This window comes from Pelophylax lessonae (genome assembly GCF_965119305.1).
Source record: "Pelophylax lessonae genome assembly, chromosome: 9".
Taxonomy (NCBI): Eukaryota; Metazoa; Chordata; class Amphibia; order Anura; family Ranidae; genus Pelophylax; species Pelophylax lessonae.
In genome coordinates, this window is record NC_138776.1 from 150,849,935 (window position 1) to 150,865,650 (window position 15,716).

General features: G+C 41.1%; 1 protein-coding gene across 2 annotated transcripts in view; it reads left to right on the forward strand.

The window, feature by feature from the left end:
* The first annotated feature begins 712 nt into the window (after positions 1-712).
* PSD (pleckstrin and Sec7 domain containing) overlaps positions 713-15,716 on the forward strand; it is a 543,824-nt gene continuing 528,820 nt past the window's right edge. For both annotated transcript variants that reach the window (XM_082267402.1, XM_082267403.1), the window contains exon 1: positions 713-893. The gene's annotated coding sequence lies outside the window, so the exon portion shown is untranslated. The remainder of the gene's footprint in view (positions 894-15,716) is intronic.

Sequence of the window (15,716 nt, forward strand, 5' to 3'; positions counted from 1 at the left end):
TGTACAGCAGCATATATTCCCAGACTCCTGATTCTCACCTTGAGATTGAAACCCTTTTTATAACTCTTACATTGCCTGCTGTCCAGCAGTTCTTGTCATTCACAGGAGAACAGTTTGCATGGAATATTTCTTTCCTGATTCAACTATCCAGTCTTATCAGAGAGAGGCACAGCCAAGGACAGAACCTCTGTACCTAATAACACTGCTCCAACCAATAAGCAAACCACCTTTGCAGTACATAGTCTTGCATACAATTTGACCTTAAACAGCAATGTCTGTGACACACTTATGTAAAGTAAACAATTCTGTACTTTGATACATTTCTTTTAGATTGCCTACTTATAGCATGTATAAATACCATTTCTGCCTGTCTATCATACAGTAGGATTTTATAGAATTCCTAGGACATGAATTACCTGTTCTAAAAATACATGGTTATGTTTCTGTTCTTCAAAGTGTTCTAAAATTGCAGTATTTCACTTTTAGTAGCTGCCGAGAAATTAGCTATTGCTCGTTACATTCTCAATAGAGAGTTGTTGGTACTTGTTTATGACCTTGCCATCAGCCACCAGGACAAAAGCACTTCTTCCATCTGCCACCTAGAGTCTTAACTGACAAAGCAGGCCCCCAGTATGGTGAGCAGCAGCTGATTGGCTGTTAGTAGCGTTCTGGCTTTGAATGACAATGGATGAGGGAGTGAGGAAAGACTGAGATTAATCCTGCAGTAGAAGGCTGTAAACTCTAACAGCAAAATAACTGCTGAATGGAAAAGAATTAATACTGTTAATTTATATGTCCAGGCACAGCTATCGGCCGCAGATATCTTTCTTGTCAGGCTGATAAGGAAAAAGGCAAACGCGATGATACAAAATGGAATATTTAAAGCACCAAGGGTGAGTAATGAACTGTGCAAGCTTAATTAGCTTCTCTTTTTCTTGCTTTATACAATAGGCATGAAGGATAAAAATGTGGCTAAGAAGTCTTGTTCAATCACAGGGCAATCTTGCTAGATTATTAGTACAGATGACATGCCTGCATTTTATTTTTCCCTGAACCCTTCATTGCCCGTCAACCTGTCACACATTAATAGATGAGATTAAAAATCCAACAGGCTTGTTTTTATTCAAATATATTAGCTAATTTAGAACAACTGGTTCCTAAAACCTATGTTCTTGTTCTAGAGGAATTTTGTATGTGTTTGTTTATTGAGAATGTGGGAATGAAAAAAAACCTTGCAAGGATGACAAAGCAAGGTGTTTGTGAGGCTAACAGAGATCAGAGAAGGCTGTATGCACACTGTACAGCATGTTTAAAACTGAGGTTTGGGATTTTCCCCAAAACGTTTTCCCAGATAATAATGCGTCTTGATTGTGCTTTTGGAATGTTTTCGCCCCAGAGACATTCTTACCACTTTCATGTATATAATTAGATACCTGTAAATATGATATTCGTACTGTATGCTAATAAGGTGATTTGGTGAAACTGTTGCAATTGCCTTGCTGTAGCAAATGATGTCTGATTTTTAACTATCTATACAATTAAATGGTACTTAGTGCTTGTTTACAGTTTTCATCAGTTAGTCTTTAGCAGACAATGTGCTTTTAGCAGTACTATGTAGTTTATAAGTCTTGCTGTTATGCATATTAGCCAAATGCTTAAACATTTTCAGGATTATTCAGTAAAACATCATAGTACTGAATAAAAAAAACTCAAGTGTGTGTATGTGTTTATTGTCTAAAATGCCCTGGTAGTTATAATTGATTGGTTCTTTTGGCACCTTAAAATGATAATATATTACTAATTGAAATTGCTAAAGATTTTTTTTTAAAAAAACATTTACCATTCAAAACTATAATTCTATTATATTAATACAGTGTTTGTAGCTTCTTTTTTAACCTGCAAAGAAAATTTTATGTAAGCCTTTTACTTGACAAATAACAGGTATAATTACGTAAGGGAATTTAAGCAACCTTAATTTACCTCCCCCACACTCCTTCACTGTCTCGGAAATACCCAGTACTTTTGTGTGTGTGGATAAACACATAACACCCTCCTGCCTCCCTACAGCGGAGTATTTGGTGCCTGAGTGGCCAATACTTGCGGGGATGTAGCCCTGAATAAGTTTCAACTAACTAGTGAAGCAGGCCATAGATAATGCAATTTTTCTTTCCTGCAACCATGGTTAGCAGGAAAAAAAATTGCTCATGGCAGATTGCTGATGGCAGAATCGCTCCAGCGGGGAGCTATTGTGTTTTCCCGGCGGGAGGCACATGGAGCCGTCCCTGCTTGGAGAACACAGCGATTACTGCTTGCGGCTATATTCGCTGACAATAATCGCATGCTAAAAACAATAATCGCATGCTAAAAATCCAAAATGCTGGTTATACCCAAGTCGTTCGACGGATTACCTTGGGTACAATAAGCGGCGAAGCTAGACAATCTTTCACCCAGGGCAAAAACTAAGTTTGGCACCCACCTTCCCTGAAAGAGGACGATGTCAGTAGTTTATTATTTTTATCATTTCTTTTCCAATCTTTCATTATTTTTTACATTTGAAATTTTTTTTTTTACAATATTGTTGTATTACAGCAATGCCCCCGCTACATCAGTGTCCCCCTTACATCAATGCTCCCTTACATTAGTGTTCCCCTTACATCAGTTTCCCCATTACTTTAGAATCCCCCCTAACAGAGTCCTTCCTATCATCAGAATCCCCCCTTACATCAAAGTCCAACCTTGCATCAGTGTCCTCCTTTTTATCAATGCCCGGTCTTACATAAGTATTCCCTTTTACATCAGTGTCCCCCCTTACATCAATGCCCCATCTTACATCAGAGTCCCCCCATTCAGTGTCCCCCCTTCAGTGTCCCCCAGTACATCAGTGCCTCACTTTACATCAGTGTCCTTTCTTTTATTAGTGTCCCCCTCTTATATCAATGGCTCACCTTACGTTAGAATCCCCCTTTACATTAGTGTCCCCTCTTACATCAGAGCCACCCCTCCCCCCTGCCATCAGTGTCCCACCCTTTTTCAGGGCCCCTTCTTACATCAATTCCCCACTTTACATAAGAGCCCTTCCTGACATCAGTGTGCCCCCTTAATTTAGTTTCCCCTCTCACTCCAGAGCCTCCTCTTACATCAGTTTGCCCCTTTATATCACTGTCCCCTTTCACATCAATTCCCTTTAACATCAATGTGGCACGTGGGTGGACATACTTTCGAAGCTCCTGTTCAGCCCAGGGGATCTGCTGTCTCCCAGGCACATTCCTATGCTTGGTCCTACTCGCACAAGATCTTGTAATTCCTCTGACACTTTGGGGTCCCTGGGGTCATTGACCTGGGACACTGCCAGCCTTCAGATCTGACACAAGTGGGGAGGGGGCACATGTGTCTTCCTGAGCAAAGCACAGCATAGCCAGACAGGCAACTCACCTACTGCTCTGCTCCCTCTCTGAGTACCTGCCGAGATACACTGTCAGCCATGGCACCCCTCTCAAGGTAGCGCCTGGGGCACTTACCCCCCTGCCCCCCTAGTTTCAGCCCTGGGTACAATTAGCATGCCCATACATGGATCGAATCTTAGGCCGTTCTTGCTGGACCAGCTGAGATTCAATCCATCTATGGCCAGCTTTACACAGCAATCTTGAACCACATGACAGCGGATTAGGGTGAGGGATGGGGGGGGGGGGGTTTAAGTGCAGTGAAGGGAAGTGTCGGATGCATAAAATTCCTCCTGTAAAGTAAATATAAAGTATTTTACCTTGTACTTTGACCAGTACAAGTGTGTCTGTCAATTGATAAGAGGTACTCCTTTCAAAATGGATCAGGTGAACGTCACACTCTACACCTTGCCCAATCAGAGAATGCTTTGCATTCATTGAGAAAATACAAAGCATTCTCTAAATAGTGCCTGTCCTGAGCAGGTGACCTTCTGTGTTCACAATGCAGCAGGGCAGCCATGCGCATGGGACCCAGAAGCTGGTGATTACTGTAGTACTGGTGTCTACTACAGTGATTTCCATCCTTTAGAGCTATGCATAGTTACAGTGACCCAAGATATAACCATGTTTGTTATGTGTCTGTGCGTTTTGTATAAATCAAGATTGGCTGAACAGAATTAAAAATCCTTTGACATGTAAAACCATAAACATGCATCTATTGCAAATGTTTATCTAGCCCAGGATTTTGCTTTTATGCAGCTACAAAAATGTCTACATGTCTTTTTTATTCCTCGGTATCTTATTATAGAAACAGTTATAACACATTAGCATTTGATGGCAAAAAAAATTGGCTCAGGGCATTGGCACAGAATCTGATTCTTGTTTCAGATTTTACTACATGCAGTTTTGTTCCACAAATAAAATCATCAGTTTCAAATTATATGTACTGTGTACCACTTTTGTAAAATGCAGTGAAAATGTAAGTTAAAAACAACCTGTGTAATTACTGTATATAAGGGATGCTTGCTTATCTGAAATGCCCTTGCAGACTAAAAAGCTAGTAGGGGGATAGATACATTTTGGAATATACACTGTTCAAAAAAAATTATAGGAACACTTTTTAATCAAAGTATAGCATCAAGTCAATTAAACTCCTGGGATATTGATCTGGTCAGTTAAGTAGCAGAGGGGGTTGATAATCAATTTCAGCTGTTTTGGTGTAATGAAATTAACAACAGGTGCACTAAATGGACAACGATGAGACGACCTCTAAAACAGGAATGGTTTTACAGGTGGAACCCCTTGACATTTTTTTCCCTACTCATCTTTTATGACTGTTTTTCACTAGTTTTGCGTTTGACTAAGGCAGTGTCACTACTGGTAGCATGAGGCAACACCTGGACTCTATAGAGGTTGCACAGGTAGTGCAACTCCTCCAGGGTGGCACATCAATATGTGCCATTACCAAAAGGGTTGCTGTGTCACCCAGCACAGTCTAAAGAGCATGGAGGAGATTCTAGGAGACATGCAGCTACTCTAGGAGAGCTGGACAGGGCTGTAGAAGGTCCTTACCCATCAGCAGGACCTGTATCTTTCCTTTGTGCAAAGAGGAACAGGATGAGCACTGCCAGAGCCCTACAAAATGACCTCCAGCAGGCTACTGGTGTGAATGTCTCTGACCAAACAATCAGAAACAGGCTTCATGAGAGTGGCCTGGGGGCCTGAAGTCCTCTTGTGGGCCCTGTGCTCACTGCTCGGCACCGTGGAGCTTGATTGGCATTTTCCATTGAACACCAGAATTGGCAGGTCCGCCACTGGCGCCCTGTGCTTTTCACAGATGAGAGCAGGTTCACCCTGAGCACAAATGACAGACTTGAAAAGGTCTGGAGAAGCCTTGGAGAACATTTTACTGCCTGTAACATTGTTCAGCATGGCCGGTTTGGTGGTGGGTTAGTGATGGTCTGGGAGGCATATCCATGGAGGGATGCACAGATCTCTACAGTGTTGACAATTGCACCCTGGCATTAGGTACCAGGATGAAATCCTTGGACCCATTGTCAGACCCTATGCTGGTATAGTGGGTCCTGGGTTCCTCCTGGTGCACAACAATGCCTGGCCTCATGTGGCGAGAGTATACATCCAGTTCCTGGAGGATGAAGGAATTTATACCATTGAATGCCCTTCATGCTCGTCTGACCTAAATCCAATAGAACACCTCTGGGACATTGTTTTGGTTCGTCCGATACTGCCAGGTTGCACCTCAGTCTTTTCAGGAGCTCAGCGATGCCCTGGTCCAGATCTGGGAGGAAATACCCCAGGACACCATCTGTCTTCTCATTAGGAGCATGCACATAAGCACGTAGGGGCCATACAAACTACTGAGTACCATTGTGAGTTGCTGCAATAAAATTTCAGCAAAATGGACCAGCCTGCTGCATCATTTTTTCACTTTGATTTTCGGGGGGGCCTTTGAAATCCCTCTGTAGGTTGATACTTTTCATTTCCATCAAACTATGTGGCATCATTTTGTTCCTAATACATTACTCAGTGATGTCAGGGTATGTCAGTATAGATATCCAGCATCAATTAGATCTAATGTGTTTTTAAAGTGTTCCTTTAACTTTTTTGAACAGTGTAGTTGGATGCCCACTGCCATACATTTTTCTGGGTCAGTCACTGGAGAAAAAGAGAAAACAAAATAATTAATATCAGATTTAGCTTTGTATTTACCCCTGGTAGCCAAACTGTGACCCTATAATACTTATTATGCTGACTAAGTCTAGTGAAAATAATTATATTATCCCTGTACTTGAAGCGGTATTAAACCCAAGAGGAAAAATGTAATATATTGCAGCTTACAAATCATTAGATGTAGTGGCTGCATTGGCTACATTACTGTACCTTCATTTGTTTAGAATGGCAGTCAGTATATGGATGTATGTTTGTAAGCATGACTGTAAATTTAGGAAATTAGGTAGCTAACTGTATGGAGATATTCCCCTTCACCCCCCCCCCCCCACTTCACTCTCATTCCTTCTTTTATCAGCCTCTACATGCCTATAATTCCACCGAAGGTCACAAGCCTCTAGCTACTCCACATTGGAACCTTTAACCTACCTAAATTTATTTTCTTCTTCTTTTTTTTTTTTTTTTATTTACCCTTGTTTTATTCTTTCTTCTTTTATTTAATTCATATGCCTTTGACACCCTAGGATCTGCAAGACTGTGCCATACTGTATGTCTCTGCCCTCCTCTCAACATTCCTAACACCTCAGAAATGTGGGCCAAATTTAAAGTGGAAGTAAAGGCAAAACCTAACTAACTCTAAACCTACTCCCACCCACGTTCTAAACCTGAGCTATATAACCCTCTACAGAAAAGATCTATATACTTACCTATTTTAAAGCTGCTCCGGTCGGGTCTCCAGCAGCACCTTCTATGTGCAGGAGAAAGCAACTATGGTCCGGAAATGCCTGGGAAGTGACGTCACCCATAGAGTTACTATGGAGCTTCCGTTGTCAGCTGCCTCTCCTACACACCGAAGCCACCGCTGACAGCCCAACCTGGGACCAGATTGGGGCGGCTGCAAAATAGGTAAATATAATGATCTTTTCTTTACAGGGATAGATAGATTAACAACTTGCCGACCGCTCACATTGAGGGTACTGCGGCAAAGTGGCTCTCCTGGGTCCAGCGACGTTGACCTACGTCGCTGGATCCCGCCCCCTCTCGGTGGCGCGCTCCCGCTGTATTCTGACACAGCGGGAGTCGGGCCAGGGGAGGAGAGGCGGTGATCACCACCGCTCTTCCCCGATCGTCGGGGATCGAGTGAGGAAATCCGCCCGCTTGTGTAAACAAAGCAGGCGGATCTCCTATGTGACAGGCAGTGACAGATTACAGGATTCAGCATAGCTGAACCTGCGATCTGTGTCTCTGTCACACAACCCCCTCCCTCCACACATGTCAGTAAGCATGAGGCATACATTTAACCCCTTGATCACCAATAAAGTTAACCCCTTCTCTGCCAGTGTCATTATTACAGTAACAGTGCATATTTATAGCACTGATTACTGTAGTAATGTCACTGGTCCCCCTGAAAGTGTCAAAAATGTCAGTTAGGGGTCCGATCTGTCCACCGCAATGTTGCTGTTCCGCAAAAAAAAAATGCAGATCGCCGCCATTACTAGTAAAAAATAAACAATAAAAATTACAAATCTTTCCCGTAGTTAGTAAACTTTTGCACAAACCAATCAAAATACGCTTATTGTGATTTTTTTTTTACCAAAAATATGTAGCAGAAAACAAATTGGCCAAAATTTTGATTTATACATTTTTTTGGGGGGGAATGGTATATATCAGAATGTAAAAAATATTGGGGTTTTTTTTTTTTTTTTCAAAATTGTCGCTCTTTTTTTCAAAAATTAAAAATGGCACAGGTGATCAAATACCACCAAAAGAAAGCTCTATTTGTGGGGGAAAAAAGACATAAAGTTAATTTGGGTACAGCGTCGCACGACTGAGCAATTGTCCGTTAAAATAACGCAGTGCCGAATCGCAAAATATAGCCTGATCAGGAATGGGGTAAAATCTTCCGGTCTTAAATTGGTTAAAAATACGCTCATTGAGAATTTTTTTGTCAAAGACAGGTAGCTAAATACATTTTGGCCTAAAAATATGACAAAAATTTAATATATTGGATATTTTTTAACTGTCAAAGTAGAAAATGTCAATTTTTTCGCAAAATTTTAGCTCTTTTTTTTATTAATATCGCAAAAAATGAAAAGCGCAGAGGTGATCAAATACCACCAAAAGGAAGCTCTGTTTGTGGGAAAAAAAGGACGTAAATTTAGTTTGGGTACGGCGTTGCATGACCGCGCAATTGTCAGTTAAAGTCGCGCAGTGCCAAGTTGCAAAAAGTGGCCTGGACGTTAAGCAGGAAAATCCTCCGGGGCTAAAGTGGTTAAGCTTAGAATATGGGTGGGAGTAGAGTTAGTTAGCTTTTGCCTTTACTTCCACTTTATTTCTACAGTTGACAATTGGAGAGGGGTCTATACTGTTCCAGAAGGAGAACTTCCTTCCCCTGTTTTTTTTCCTTTTTCCTATTAGTGATTTAACATGAACATTCAAACCAAGCAATGTGGATACTTAATGGTTTGTTTGTTACCATTTATTGTAACTTTGTAAAACTCAATAAAGATTACTGAAACACAATTGCAAATGCAGAGGTTCATTATGTAGTAATTAGTAAATATTTCTGCGTGTGTATTTTTTAACAACAAAATTGTATTACAAATTTACTTTACTAAGAGCCGGCTCACACTGAGGCGATCCGACTTGCCGGGGCAACCTGTGAAGTAGCGGTGCACAGCGCGCACCGCGACCACGGAGCGACATGCACGGACTTCATATCATTGAAGTCAATGCAGGTCGCTCCAGGTCGCCCCAAAGTAGTACAGGACCCTTTTTCTAAGTCGGAGCGACTTGTGTAGCTCCTATTAGAACGGGTCCTGTGCTAATCTATGGCAGGCGACCCACGGCGATCGCATAGTGGTTCACACACGCACAGAGTTAATAGGTCAAGAGTGAATAATGCACTCCTAAGCAAAAATGATCCCCTCGTCCCAATACAAAATTATACCCTCGTCCCAATACAATCCCCTCGTCCATGACAAAAACCACCTCCATGTGCAAATTCTGCCATCCTCCCTGAATTGTATTTACTTAAAGGCTAAGTCCACCTTTTTGGGTAGAATTTAATTTTCATATTAAGTAGAAGCGTTTTTTTTATTGTCATTTATGGCCTAGCTGCCCCAATGTGCTCATCACTCACATCTGTCTATTTGGATTTTTAAAAATGTTTCTAGATTCAATCACTTCTTGTAGATCGTATCCGAGCGTGCACTTCCTTGCTGCATCACAGAAGAGGGCGTGTTAGGGAGTGTTTGCCTGACTCTTGGCCAGACCTCCCTCATTACTATCATTACACCTCTTGTGTTATTTCTGTCCACCTTCTGTACAATCTGATTGCACAATATCCTTTAGATCTCCCATCAGCTACATAGTGCAAGGGCCTGTCTACGTAGTGCAATGGACATTCAAACCCCGTGCACATCTCCGCGTAGTGGGGACTCGCAGTCACACATGCGTTTTTTCCGCATTTTGTAGCGTATGTCACAGAGAAAACTCATGCTTTGCTATCCATGCTCGGGTGCCTTTAACATTTAATGACAATGAAAGCATGATCCGCATTTGCAGCGTATTTCTGAAACGTGCAGCAGCATGTGTTTTCTGTGTGGTTTGCCATTTGTTCAGAAACGCACAGATGTGAATGGAGCCTCATTTCTCTTGTGTAAGCACACCAATTTCACTTTCAGGCCCCATTCACACCTAACTTAGTGGGAGCGCATATTTTTTGGTGCAAAGACTACTGGAATTAAGCAGCATAATATTTGTTAACTTGAATTCCTTTTTTGGCTAGGAGTAAATAAGGAGTGATCTATGACAAGTGTCACAGATGATGGATGCAGGGGTGTTTTGGTGGTTTTGAATACAGTGAGAAATTATTTGAGGCAACACATCTTTGTCATACAATGCATGAAAGTAACGCCCCTGTTATGGCAACATGTACTGCGCATTTATGTGTTCTGGTGCCATTCACTTTGAAAGGCAACACAGCTGTGGCACACATGCATTGCCTTGCATTGTGCTGTGCTGCATCTAAGAAAAATGCTTCAGGTCCGTTTTTTGAGTCAGTTCCTGTGTCAGCAAAATTAATTGGCTGCTTTAACGCAACATGTGACTTAGTATGCATTCGCTAACACATAGCACAGGAACAGAGAAGTGTGAATGGAGTGACGCTAAACAATATCCTTATTCCTCAAAAATAATCCAAATACTTCAACTGCTTAATGGCCCTGTAATATATTTTCATGAAATCATTTCTTATCAATATGGGTAGGGTTTATAGAAGTTACAATAATCTGGTCATCATGTTAAAGTGGTTCAAGTTTTTTTTTTTTTTTAACCTTAATGCATTGTTTGTATTAAGGTAAAGAACCCTCTGGGTGCAGCTGCCCCCGCCCCCCTCCCAGCCGCCCTTATACTTACCCTAGCCCCATCTTGTTTTAGTGATGTGCATGTAAGCAGCGGCTCTTGGGCTTTGCTTACATGCAGCCTTTTGTTACGTGCAAGCCTTTTGTTATGGGGGCACTCGAGCAGGCTCGCTCCCGAGCCATGCTTCTCTGAATGGATATTGCATATTCACATACAGAGTGCGGCTTTACCCCACCCCCACTCTCTCCTTATTGGCTAACTGGCTGTGGTTGACAGCAGCAGGAGCCAATACCTCATGTTGATGTGTGAGCCAATGAGGAGAGAGTGGGGGTGTATGTGAATATGCAATATCAATTCAGAGAAGCATGGCTTGGGAGCGAGCCTGCTCGAGTGATCCCCATAACAAAAGGCTTGCTATTGGGGCACTCTACTTAGCAGGGGGGGAGGAGCCAGGACCATCAGGTGGGACCCAAAAAGGAAGAGGATTGGTGCTGCTCTGTATAAAACCATTGCACAGAGCAGGTAAGTACTGTATGACATGTTTGGGGTTTATTAAATCTTGCCTTTAGAAATACTTCAATTTTTTATTTTTCAAAACGTGAAGTGCAAAGTAGGAGAGAGAACTTAAAAACTTTGGCTTGAATGAGATCTTCTGGAATTTGTGCACCAAGTAATGTTATCATTTTCAAACCCATTTACTTGAAACATTTTTATTGAAGAATGCAGGTGGTAGAAGAAAAAAGTAATTAAAGCATTACTAAACTCTCTCAAACAACATTAACTATTTTTAAATCTTAAATCTTATGCTGTTTGCAGATATAAATAGATACTTTAGGCAGATATATTTACTTGTTTTAGGCTGGGTGTACACTGATATGGTGCGGGAACCACAGCAATTCCTGTGCAATTCACACTGCGCTCTGCGAACCGCTATATTGACCGGTGTCAATATAAAGGTAATGGCACCCCCCAAATTGGTTTGCGGAACGCAGTGGCAACTGTGGCATAGGATGGAATTGTATGGCATGGGGCTGAACACCCTGATCTGATTCCTTCCTTGCTGACTCACAGGTGCAGCAGGGGTATCATTTATTGGTAGTGATCCACTGTATTTTCCTCCTGCAACCACTGGATAGTAGCCTTTCCTCTTCTCCCTCCCTTGTTGCATTAGTCCCTGTGAAAGATTTTTGTGAATCCATTTTAAAGTTTGAAAGAGTGGATATTTGGGTTTATTCTAACCTTTCTTATAAACGGCCCAAGGGTCACAAACATAAACATTCTAAACAAAAAAATAACGTGCATCAATCTCTCATTACATATGATATAAGGTAAAGCTTATCTAAACCCGACCCCCCCCCCAAAAAAAAAAAAATATATATGTATATACAGTATATACAGTGGGTACGGAAAGTATTCAGACCCCCTTAAATTTTTCACTCTTTGTTATTGCAGCCATTTGCTAAAATCATTTAGGTTCATTCTTCTTCCTCATGAATGTACACATAGCACCCCATACTGACAGAAAAACACAGAATTGTTGACATTGTTGCAGATTTATTAAAAAAGAAAAACTGAAATATCACATGGTCCTAAGTATTCAGACCCTTTGCTGTGACACTCATATATTTAACTCAGGTGCTTTCCATTTCTTCTGATCATCCTTGAGATGGTTCTACACCTTCATTTGAGTCCAGCTGTGTTTGATTATACTGATTGGCCTTGATTAGGAAAGCCACACACCTGTCTATATAAGACCTTCCAGATCACAATGCATGTCAGAGCAAATGAGAATCATGAGGTCAAAGGAACTGCCTGAAGAGCTCAGAGACAGAATTGTGGCAAGGCACAGATCTGGCCAAGGTTACAAAAAGATTTCTGCTGCACTTAAGGTTCCTAAGAGCACAGTGGCCTCCATAATCCTTAAATGGAAGACGTTTGGGACGACCAGAACCCTTCCTAGAGCTGGCCGTCCAGCCAAACTGAGCTATCGGGGGAGAAGAGCCTTGGTGAGGTAAAGAAGAACCCAAAGATCACTGTGGCTGAGCTCCAGAGATGCAGTCAGGAGATGGGAGAAAGTTGTAGAAAGTCAACCATCACTGCAGCCCTCCACCAGTCGGGGCTTTATGGCAGAGTGGCCCGACGGAAGCCTCTCCTCAGTGTAAGACACATGAAAGCCCGCATGGAGTTTGCTAAAAAACCCCCGAAGGACTCCAAGATGGTGAGAAATAAGATTCTCTGGTCTGATGAGACCAAAATAGAACTTTTTGGCCTTAATTCTAAGCGGTATGTGTGGAGAAAACCAGGCACTGCTCATCACCTGTCCAATACAGTCCCAACAGTGAAGCATGGTGGTGGCAGCATCATGCTGTGGTAGTGTTTTTCAGCTGCAGGGACAGGACGACTGGTTGCAATCGAGGGAAAGATGAATGTGGCCAAGTACAGGGATATCCTGGACAAAAACCTTCTCCAGAGTACTCTGGGCCGAAGGTTTACCTTCCAACAAGACAATGACCCTAAGCACACAGCTAAAATAAGGAAGGAGTGGCTTCACAACAACTCCGTGACTGTTCTTTAATGGCCCAGCCAGAGCCCTGACTTAAACCCAATTGAGCATCTCTGGAGAGACCTAAAAATGGCTGTCCACCAACGTTTACCATCCAACCTGACAGAACTGGAGAGGATCTGCAAGGAGGAATGGCAGATGATCCCCAAATCCAGGTGTGAAAGACTTGTTGCATCTTTCCCAAAAAGACTCCTGGCTGTATTAGATCAAAAGGGGGCTTCTACTAAATACTGAGCAAAGGGTCTGAATACTTAGGACCATGTGATATTTCAGTTTTTCTTTTTTAATAAATCTGCAACAATGTCAACAATTCTGTGTTTTTCTGTAAGTATGGGGTGCTATGTGTACATTCATGGGGAAGAAGAATGAACTTAAATGATTTTAGCAAATGGCTGCAATATAACAAAGAGTGAAAAATTTAAGGGGGTCTGAATACTTTCCCTACCCACTGTATATATATATATATATATATATATATATATATATATATATATAATGCAGCTTGCTGGTCCCTAGATGTGTTGGCTACTTTTTCTGTTTTTTTACCTTTCTTTTCACCTGATGACTGTGCCGGTTACACATTTTCTGTTTTAGGATTCATTTCTGTTACAGTACTATGTATATAGGAGGGGAGTTGTTGCCCTAGGACCCAATGTGTGAACTGGACAAGACTGATAACTGAGAACAGTGCTGCAGTGGCAGAGTGTATAGGAAGTTACCAGGTTATTAGACTTCTGCCAGTTCCAACAGTTTTTTATACTTACTGAAGATATAACAAAACACTTTCAGTGGTATATTTAACAGATGAAAAGGAGAGCAAATAAAAATAAAAACACACTATATTCTTAGGGTTTACATTCACCTCAATGAACTGTCCCTCAAATATGTTTACTAGGCATGCAGGCATCAGTTGTAAAAGCAATTTAAAAATTCATATTACTATAAACCAACATCATTTGTATGTACTGGTGATTTCTTTTCCACATAAAAAAGAAAAAGGTAAAACCAAAACTTTTCAGTTATTCATTCCTTTTTTGCTTTAAAAAGGCTTTAGTTTTCTTAATTCTAGCAATGGCTTCACCTTCAGTCACTGCAACAGGCTTCTGAAGAATGCTTAAAAAACATGTCTGTCTCTCTCTTGCTTACTCTGTGAATGCTGATGAGCTGAAATTTTCAAGACCTGTCTGAACAGAGATGTTAGCATGCAATATGCAGTCTGTTTAATCCAAGTCTCGTATTTAGAAAATGAGAAATTGAAAATGATTCACTTAGTTGAGCTTGATAGTCTTAGGCCTCTTGCACACTGGATGCTTTGGCCATTTCTCCTAGATGCCTTTCCTCCTAGCAGTGGTGTTTTTTAAAGCTTGTAAACGCGTGTAACACGTTTAGGCGCGTCAAGCACTTGGGTGTTAATTCATTTCATTGACCAGAATAATCATTTATTTGTTACCCAAACCCCTTAGCAGATAATTAATTTTGAATTAATTAATTTTAAAATATGCATTCACCGGTCCAAGATCAAGCATTGTCCTACAGTGATCTGCTGTTTAACTATCTGTGACTTTGTCATCTTGGTTCTCTTCAGCTGAATGCTTCTTCAATGTTCCAGCCTCCCCGGCCAATCTATGTACAGGGTCTAATAGCCTCCTGGGATATGTGGCGGGGGTTTCTGGAGAGGGGCGGCTGAAGCTGCATATGTCATTCTGGCCTAGGTGGCTATAAGGGCGGCAGGGAGCAGAGCCAACAGAAAAAAAAAAACAGAAAAGGCCCTTGAAAAAATAACCTGCTGTTATTATTGCACTGGGAAGGAGAAGGGGCTTTGGCATGGACCCAAACTTTATTTACAGAGTAAAGTTCCGCTCCAAAAGTTATGAATAACAATTTATGCATAATGACTTACTTTTTTTATTTATTGCACTGTGCAATTAGGTAAACCTCTGTCTGACAGCGGATTATTTCCTAAATGTAGTATCTAGATACTTCAAGTACATCCTAAATGTATCATTTTAACTTTTTTTTATAGTTTCCTAGTTTTATTTAATGCCTTTATGACTTAGCAGATGAATTAGTCTTGTTATCCTGCCAGTGCTATATGGGATATAAGTAGTATAGGCTTGAGGTACTTAGCTGATTGAGCTGGAATTTGAGAAAAGGATTAGTGGACTTTACTAGTCTTAAATCCACTGCCGTATTCTTTTCTGCCAGTGGGAGGATGGACTTATAATGTCATCATTTAAAATAGAAATTATAAGGCTAGCATAGAGGAAAAAGTGAGCTTTGATATTATTAGATTTAATGTTACACGGACAGTTACACTATTTCTGCAGGGAAATGGTTGTTGTATTAAAATCAACACCTAATTTCAGTCTGCAGTTCTCACAGCTTAGTCCAAAAATTTAGCTATCAATAGATAGTGTGCAATATGTTAAACTGAACGATAAAGGATAATGGTTCTTTTCAATTATGTGAACTATGTTACCTTCTAAATTATTCTGTTTAGCCAACACCTTCAGAATAAGGTTTTCAAAATAGAAATCTGGGAACACACTATTGACCACACTCACTTTTAAACTATTCTCACGAAACCACACACCCATTTTAAACCCGCACCCACAAAACCATGCCCCAATTTTTAACATGCCCTGAAAATAATAATCACA